This window comes from Sturnira hondurensis, unplaced genomic scaffold (assembly GCF_014824575.4).
Source record: "Sturnira hondurensis isolate 20B ecotype Veracruz unplaced genomic scaffold, ASM1482457v3 Scaffold0000780, whole genome shotgun sequence".
NCBI lineage: Eukaryota > Metazoa > Chordata > Mammalia > Chiroptera > Phyllostomidae > Sturnira > Sturnira hondurensis.
In genome coordinates, this window is record NW_028073411.1 from 13292793 (window position 1) to 13302163 (window position 9371).

Sequence of the window (9371 nt, forward strand, 5' to 3'; positions counted from 1 at the left end):
TGATTTGTTTATACTATAGGCTGAAATTTCCTTGTGTATCTAATACACTGGGAGATCCACGAGGGCATATAACACTATATTTTTATATCTCCAGTACCAACATACATTAAGAAACAAGTGATGATTATTATTTCTGTACTTTCATATGTGTGGGAGTTTTGAATTATCCATAACAGGTGACAATTTCCTTGAATAACAATTATTTTCTCCTTTGATTTATGCAAAACCTGGGATTAGAATTTTTATCTATCTGAAAAGAAAAGTTATAGGAAATCTTTTTCACTGACTAATTACTCAGTCTTTACTCCTTTTAGCTTGTCTCCACTCTAGAAGGATGAACAAATAAATAAATTTTCTGCCTCCCTTGCGGCTAGGATCAACCATAACACACAAGTCTAACCAATTAAATGAAAGATGTAGTATGTTGTGTGTGTCTATGACCTCTGTTTGTATTCCTGAGGAAGATAATACATATATACACATGAAGCAGAGAGGAACTCAACAAGAACTAGTTCTGAGTTTAAAATATTCTGTATATCTTTGATGGCAGATGCCTCAGTAGATTGGGCCAGAAAAGTAGTGATTAAAGGTTCAGGAAAAATATGAAAAGAAAAAAGATGGAAGACATTTAAAGTTTTTAAATTTTTTCTTTTAGGTTTGTGAGAGGATGAAGGCATATCTGAGGGGACAATGCTTAATAAAAAAAATAGATGGCAACATATGTTCAAAATTAAGTGTCATGGACACATACTTCCTCTAGAGCGATCATTAAGGCAAGTCCTAGTATATAAAGTTCTGTTGAAGACTGCCTCTAGTTTATGATCTTTTGAATTACTGTCCCCTCCAGATACTGTCTTAATTCTGGTTCCCTTCAAAGTGCAGTCTGATCCAGGGATTTGAGCACAGGTAGTTTATTTGGGAAGCAATCTCAGGTAGCAGGAGTGTGGATGTGGGGAGACTGAGTCAGAACAGGAAGAAAAGCTGACGGGGCAGTGTTTCTGCTGTAGACAGTGGGAACTGGTTTCTATGAGGACCTCTGGACAGTCAGTGCACTCCAGAATTTCTGCCCAAAGTGCTTATTTATTGCTTCGTATCTTCTGTTGTCTGAGGGTTACCTATGGGGCATTAACAAATCTTCCCTTCTGGGATGTACTTTTGCACAGGTTTACTGGTACCATAGCTTTAGTAAAGGCCCTTTCTGAGGCAGACAATGAAAAGATTGGCACGAGGAGTGGGACTTTGTTGTAACATGAGTGTAAGTTCGTGCAGATCTGTCCACATTGTGGTGACCTCAGCAGTGGGCTGCGACGCACCAAGAACATCTGTTACAGGAAGAAAATCGCTGCCCTTTGGGTGAGACCAAACTGCTTTACTAGGTTCAGACCCCAGGTCCCTAACAGTGGGTAGTTCAGAAAAGCATTCTACCTTTTCCATATAGGTCCCCATCAAACCTCACAATGACTTTCTCCTAACACTGACACCCTCTGCGAGGGAGATGTAGTCCATGGTTGAGTATCACGAGTTCTGGACACTGATTCCCTGTCCTCCTCAGAGTTCAAGGACCAGCCGCTAAAGCAAGTTGGGGACTGCGCCTTCCCTCTCCTCACTCCCTGTCCCAGCGAGCTCCTGCTTTCATCATAAACATCACTTGCCTAGAATGTCCTACATGCCTGATGGTATGCTAAGTAGCCTTATTTAATCATTGTAACAGCCTTTACAAAATGGTCATCTTGGTCCCCATTTTTTAGCTGAAGAAATGGAATCTCAGAAGGAAACTCTGCAAGACTTGAACCCAGTTCATGAAAATTCCAAAAACATGGTCTCAACCATTATACCCTACTCACTCCATGTTTATCTCCATCCTATCTCCCATCACTCATCTCACGCCCTCCACCTTCACCCTGGACCTCAGATGGCACTCCGCTATTACAGTTGACATCTGGTTTCACCGAAGTCATAGAAGTTTGTTGGAGTCTAGCTCCTCACTTTCTCTCTGGAGTTCTCTCCTGTGCGACAGATGTGTATCCGCTTTCTGCCTTGAATGTCCCCAATTAGAGTGATTTCATGGCTTCTCTTAGCAGTCTGTTCCATTGCCTAACTGCTCCCAGTGGTCTAACATTTTCCCTGATATTCCTCATTGCAGCTTACAGCTTGTTAATTCTCATTCTGCCCTTGCTGATTAATAAGAAGACTGATCCTTGCCCTTCTCACAATATCTTTTTATGGATGTGTCGGCAGAATGATGGCTCCCTTCAGCGGCCCTTCCTCAAGCCCGTGCTGTTCCAGCTCTATTAACCTCCCCACAGAGGTCTCCCTCTCCAAGTCTGGGACTGTTTGTGTCCCACTCCTCTCAACTGTGTCAATTAGCCTATGTCCTTGGATAATTTATAATGTCCAAAAGGGAGCCCAAGCCTGGAGAGGCAGCCAGCTCCAGGCAGAGACAGGCACGATGCTGTTGAAATTCACTTACTCCTTTTGCAAAGTGATATCTTAATTATTTTTTCCCGGAGGCAGACAGCCAAGATTTCTCCCTTTCAATGTCCTTTTTATGAACTTGGAATTATAGACTGTGGGAGCCAATTTAGACTCTCTGGACCATCTCCCTTATTTGGAAGTGAGCAAATTGAGGCATGGAGGAAATGAGGAGGTTGCCCAAAACCACTCAGGGGCTCAGGGATCAAGTAAGAATAAGGACCAGCTCTGTAGTCTTCCAGGTCAATATTCCTTTCAGTGCAACCTTAGGACTGGGCTTGTGAAAATATGATATGCCTGGCTCTGCCGCAGGGCACAGGAGCCAGAGTGTGTGTCACTACAGGCAACAGAGCAAAAAGGTACGCGGGGAGCAGGGTGCCCAGCACTGAATGTCCAGGAGGCTGAGGACCGACAAGCGACTGGTGGGGCTGGCCATACAGGATCACGTGAGGGCCTGAAGGCACTTCTCATGCAGAAATGGGAAAGGAACACATGATTTTGACTTGAGATCTGAGGACTCCTAGGGGACTGTTTGGTAGGCTTCTGAGAGGGCTTTCTGAGAAAACTTTTTAAGGAGGGGAGAATAAAATGTAATGGTTAAGAAAACAGAATTTGGACTTTTATACTAACCCAACTGTGAGCAGATGAGATGAGAGGGGGAGTGGAAGGGAGAGGAGCAAACCCTGGAGCCACTAAAGGAAAGAAAATGAACCAGGTGATCGACCGGCTGGGTGTAAGGGAGGAAGGAGAGCTCAGGTAACCATAGGCCTTCGTGTTAGGATGGTGACAGGAGAGTGATAACGGAAGAAAATCCCGAAAACATTTCGGACGAAGGCTAGATAACTAAATTAAACTCAACTTTTGATTTATTTTAAGACAGAAAAAAAAGAAGAAAACAGAATTTGGAATAGGCAGACCATGATCTGGTTCCTTGGTCTGTCATCTAGTAGGTATGTGGGTTTGACCAGTTTACCTAATCTCTGAGCCTATGGCTCATCTGTAACATAATAAAAAAGTATAATTATAACATATTAATTTTATATAATATAACATGTTGATGTATTAAACATTTAGCCTGCTATCCAACAGTACCCATTCCTAGTGGATACAATTTTCTTTTCAAAATTCTCTTTACCTCACAATTAAAAAAAAGAAGTTGAGATAAATATATGTATGGTAGCAAGACATCTATTGACATGAGCACATAAAACTGCTAAGCGCTGTGGTATGCACCCCACATGCACGATCTCATTTGTTGCTCAGAACGGTACTTTGTTTTCCTGGTTACTATGTTTATACCAATTTTATGGTTAGGGGAAGAGACTGATAAGTCACGTTACTAATATATGGTGGACGGGTTGTTCAACTGAGGTTTGTCTGATTCTAAAGCCTGAGTTCTCCCTGTGTCTAATCTACTGTTCTCTATAAGCTCTGATACTAAGGCCTTTTGGAGGTTTGAAATATGTCATCCACTAAAAAAAAACAAAGAAGGCTTAGAAGTGTAAGTCTCAAGAATGATGAACACTTTCTATTTAGCTTCTTTCAACAATGGTGCCGCTGTCACTCATCCCTGGCAGTTTGTTACACGTGTGTGGCCATGGGTGTGCTTTCAGCTGACCACACTGGCCACTGGGCTGTGACCACACAATTCGCAAATGGAGGTCGGTGCTCAAAGAAGGCTTCATGCATACAGGGCCTTCTCAGAAATATTCTCGGTGACCACACCCTATCTATCTTCCCAGGCTTAATGAGCTGGGTTTAGGAAATATCTTGGTCTGGCCCTAGCCACCCATTCCTGCTTAATCATCCACTTTTCCTATCCTAGTTGTCCTGAAAAACAGGACACATGGCATAGCTTATGTCTAGACAGAAAGATAAAACATTTTTAGATTTCAATAAAACAGGTAGAAAGCTCTGGGAGTGCCAAGATAGGTGGAGGTGAAGCGCTGGTCTGCAGAAGAAGCAGATGAGATTCTCAGTTCTTTGGGTAGATTTCCAAAGGAACTGGTGATTATAGCTGCGTTTTAAATGTAAGTAAGATTTGTCTGCATGAGGGTGGCAAGATATGGAGCAAAGAAAAGATACGTTGGTTAGGTTGAAGAACATGAATGCATAGGGTCTTAAAGAGAAGAACCAATGATTTCATTTGACTTGAGTAAAATGTCAGGAAGAAAAGGAAGGTTTAAGGTTAGATGTGTAGGCTCAGAATCGTCAAGTTGCTGTTTGGATTATGAACTTCATTGTGTTTGAAATGTGGACTAGGTCAAGGATTTGGGACAGAGTAGTCACATCACCAAAGACATTCCTAGCAGAATAATAATCTGACAATGGTTGGTGGGATGGATCAGGAAGGAAGAGACTGTAACAGGTAAAGATGCAGGTTAGAAGCCCTTGTAATAATAGTTCAGGCAGCAAGTAGTGATTCTTTAAGCTAAGGCAGCAACAGAAAGGGAAGAGGCAAAGAAAAGAAGATGAACCATACCATGGAGATAAACCCTACAGGATATGGTGACTGGGAGGTTATGAGGGTTAAGGAGAGGAACATGAGCCCAGAGTTCTGGCTTAGTGTTTGGAAGTACAGCTATAGCAGCTGGTGTTCTTTGCAAGTGATGAGACACACATTGGCTGATTTTAGCCCAATGTCTTTTTAAAAGATATTTCTTTAAAGAATTCGAAGGTAACTCAAAAATTGAAAGGACACATTAAAACGAGGCCTTACAAAGAACAGGGATGAGTAAGCTCTAGGAATTAAAGCATAGGCTCCTGAGACCGCACACTTCAGGGTGAATCAGTTTGAAACGTTTAAGGTCATTCTATTAAAGATCCAATTCTGCAGACTTGGAGGGAGGTAGAGAGGGAGGGAATGCTGACCGATTGGCTGCATGTCCACTTCCTGACCAGGAAGATGGCAGGGCAGCTGGATTGATATGCCCACCACGATTATATATAATAGGAGAGAGGTTGTTTCTAAAGGAAACTCGAAGCATGTACTGTTAGAAGTGGGGAAGGATGCTGAGTAGTTGAGAACCAGAAATGGACACCTCTGAGGGCTAAATATCATATAGAAGCTCAGACTTGGGTGTCAGAACATATAAACATCATTTAAGTTCTTAGTTTGTAGGTCATTAAAAACAAATTCACATAATGGTGGTACTGTGCTTTGTTTTTTGTTTGATATTTAAGAGAAAAGTCTCAGTTGGTTGGTGGAAATTATATTCAAGAAGCATCCTTTTATTCCTGGCTTACTAAAAGGTCTTTTTCTGGAAGGTCATGACATCTATACTTGACAATGTTATGTTATTCTTTTACCCGGCTCTGGGCTAAATTTGCTGGAATTTTATAAGGATTTGGCGTCACATTCATAAGTGACAGTACCTATACTTTGATCTTTTCCCTCATTTTCCTCTTTTTATATCATGCTTATTCTGGTTTAGCTTAATACATTTAGCAATGATCCTCTTTCTACTTAGTCTAAAGGATGTATAAATAATATGTAACTTTACCTTGAAAGCACATGGACATAAAACTACCTGAAATTGAAGGCTTTTTGGAAGTAATGTGTTTTATAATTCCCTACCCCCCACTATCCAGTGGTTATTGGGCACTTTAGACTTTCTGAATCTTCTTGTGTAAGTTTTGATGATTTACATTTTTATCCAGGAAAACATGCATTTTTATCAAGGTGTACAAAACTACTAGCATAAAATTGTTAAGATATAAAATGGGAAGAACGTTTGAGAAGAAGAGACTTGGAATTGTATAAAACTGGGAGAATGTGTCAAATTTGTGGTTTGGATGAGATCAGGATGATCACAGATGAAAAGGCCAGGAGAGGGCAATCGAGTTAAGTTAGGAGGTTTCAGAATTTGCGGTGGATGCTGTAGACCTGGTAGGTTGCTGGGACTCAGAAAAGCCTGCCATGGAATTAAAATGATAGTCAAGGAGGAACACTAAAATCAGAGTGAGAAATATGACATTGAGTATCGGCATTAAATATAATAAAGAAAATCAGAATCAAGCAAAGTAGAGCGGAGTCCAGACTTGATGAGCAGAATGACAGGGATCAAGTACTGAGATCCTGCGTGTTGGGAGGGTTCCGGAGGAATCTGTGAGTGCCCTGTGGGTTTGTGAGATAGAGAGAGAGATACATAGAGAAATGGTGGATTAGCTATGGTTCTTTTGACTAAAAAATCTTCACAATGCCTAGACACAGACAGGAGCACAGTGGTTATCAGAGGAAAGTGCCTGAACGGGTAGTAAAGGGTAAAGGAAGACAAAAACGTGGTGAGAGAAGATAGTTTGACTCTGAGTGGTGAGCCTACAATGTGATATACAGACCATGTATCACACAAATGTACCCTTGAAGCCTGTACAATCTTATTAACTAACGTACTCCAATAAGTTTAATAATAAATATTAGAATGATAGCATTTTAAAGTAGAAGGGAGTTAGTGAGCTTTTAGTCAATTCCTTTTCCATTTAAATCTGCATGCTAGATAATCAGTGAAAAAATTAAATTTGTATTTCATTTTGTTTTAGTCATTTTTAACCTGTCGATTAATGGCATGAAAAACAAGGTCCGGACAAATGGGATTAAATAGTAATGCAACCTTTAAAAAAATAAAGATATTTGGTGCTTTTTAAATTATTGTTATAATTTCCTGTTTTAGTCATTACACTGCCAATATATTTTTTCATTTAAACTTTTTATTTTTTAATTAGCTTTTTTTCCATTATTAGGGAGGAGAGAAACTCACTTTTAATTAATTCTCTGATTGCATTTTCATGGCTGCCTTAAGTAGCTGAGTAGAATCTTGGACATATGAAATAATGACCCAATTTAAGTTGCTGTGTTTTTGTAAAGCACTGGAAAAGAGGAAAGCACTTCAAAGTAATTAACATGAACATGCTCAATTACGTTTCTGTACAGCATGCCAACACCACTGCCTGGAAATTCTGAAATTAGGAATCTCCTAATTCCCAACTACTAGCACAATGAGTTCCTAAACGGCTATCTCCCTCTCTTTTCTCAAGATGGTCTTTTAAAGAATTATTAAGTACCAAAAGGTTAAAAACTAAGAAAACAGTAGCAAAGAGGGGTAAAAATGTTCTCCCATCAGGCCAGTGGGTGGAAGGGCAGGGTCACTGAATGTAGCCCTATTTCTGCTGGCTATGTTTCTTTCCTACCCAAGCTCCAAAGTAAGCGGACTGTGTAAGCGGGAATGAAATACACAACCCCCTTGTGACTGTGAGCAGCAGAGCATTCTCCGTTTGTGGTTTTCTTCAAATGAGGCTGCTTGGAATGTGTGTTTGAAAACACTGAGACTCTTTATTAATCAAGCACTTCACTCGCCCGCCAGCATAACGTTTCATTGATGTCAAAACGCCCTTAAAAATGGTTTTGGAGCCACTTCTGTACACAGACTTCAACAGAAGAAACATTTTTGGAATTGTAAATAGAATAATTGAGGCAAATATTTGCCCATTTGGAAAGCTTCTGTAATGGCTTTAATTTTCAGTTGCATTTTAAATAGGTATAGCTGGGCATTGGTGGTAGGTATGAGCGGTGAGAATGAAGACCCCCCCCACCCCCCCACCCCCTCCAAGATCGGGACTTCCGTCAGAGGGTGGTCGTGAAGTGGAGAGACAAATGGGTCAGAAGAGAGATATGAAACGTTGTTTCTGAAAAGACAGATTAGATCCTAGGAGGGCGCAAGCACCGATGAAAGGGCTTAACCTAACAGAATATGGCGATCAGGAAGTGGAGGGCTTAGCACAAGCTGAGGAAAGGAGGGGGGCCATAGAGATGATGCCAAGACAGGCACTGCCTAGAGGATGCCCAGGTCCCCGGACGCAGCCTACCAGGCCTTAGAGACAGGTCCATCCTAATTAGGTAGATGGTCGCATTAGAGTACTGCTGTCACACAAGCTAGAGTATGAGAGTTATACATGAAACGTCCCTATTCTGATACCTTGTACTGGACCATCTCCTTTTCTATGTAAGTCTTGTAAGTAGGCAATACGCGTTCAGGCTACCTGGGAATTCTGATGTGAATTATGGTGGGACATCTTGAAGAAGAGTAGACAGGCCTGTTGTATTTCAGCAGTCCCCGCGATCTCACAAGTGTGTGTCCACCCAGAGGGATGGCTCTGCTCTGTGTTGGCAGATGGGAATTCCAGGGCTGCAGAGTGAAGGCTACAAACCGAGCAGTGGAACAGTCCGCCAGGTAGCAGATCCTCTGCGAGCACTCCTGGGAGAAAGGAGGTGGGTTTGAGTTCCATGGCTTTTTATCCAGAAAGTGTAACCTTGAGCAAGTGTAAGCCTCCCTGATGCTTCATTTTTCTCATTTTATGGCAAAGAGGCTCTCCCTTTGCTAGGTCTTTGTAAATTTTTGAGACATTACTGGTGGCTGATAGGCTCCTGAAGCCCCTTTGTGCTCTGCAGTGATGTGATGCTCTAGCTAAACATCCCTGAGATCTTTGAGGTGGCTACCAGCAAATGACTGTGCCATGACAAATGTCCACCTACCACTCACAGGGCTGACTCCTGCAGTCATGTGTGTGGTCTTTGATTCCCTTTCTCTGCAGATGAGGATGCCTGGTTCCGGGGAAGTCACACTGAGTCTGTCCATTTCTTTCAACTGTGGACGTTGCATGGGTCACAATGGCTCTAGCCAACCTCTAAGGAACATCTCAACTGGTGAGATGTGTAAGCTAGGGTGCCTTCCTCGTGGTTATGTGTAAGCTGTAGACAAAGAGAGATGAACAGTTCAAGGATCAAGAAGTAGAGATTTTACAATCGCAAACAATAGTGACAACTATATGATGACAGAATGAGGGAGATGGAAAGAGCAGGGTTCTCGATCCTTAAAATTGCCCTCATATTGACCTCAGTGGTT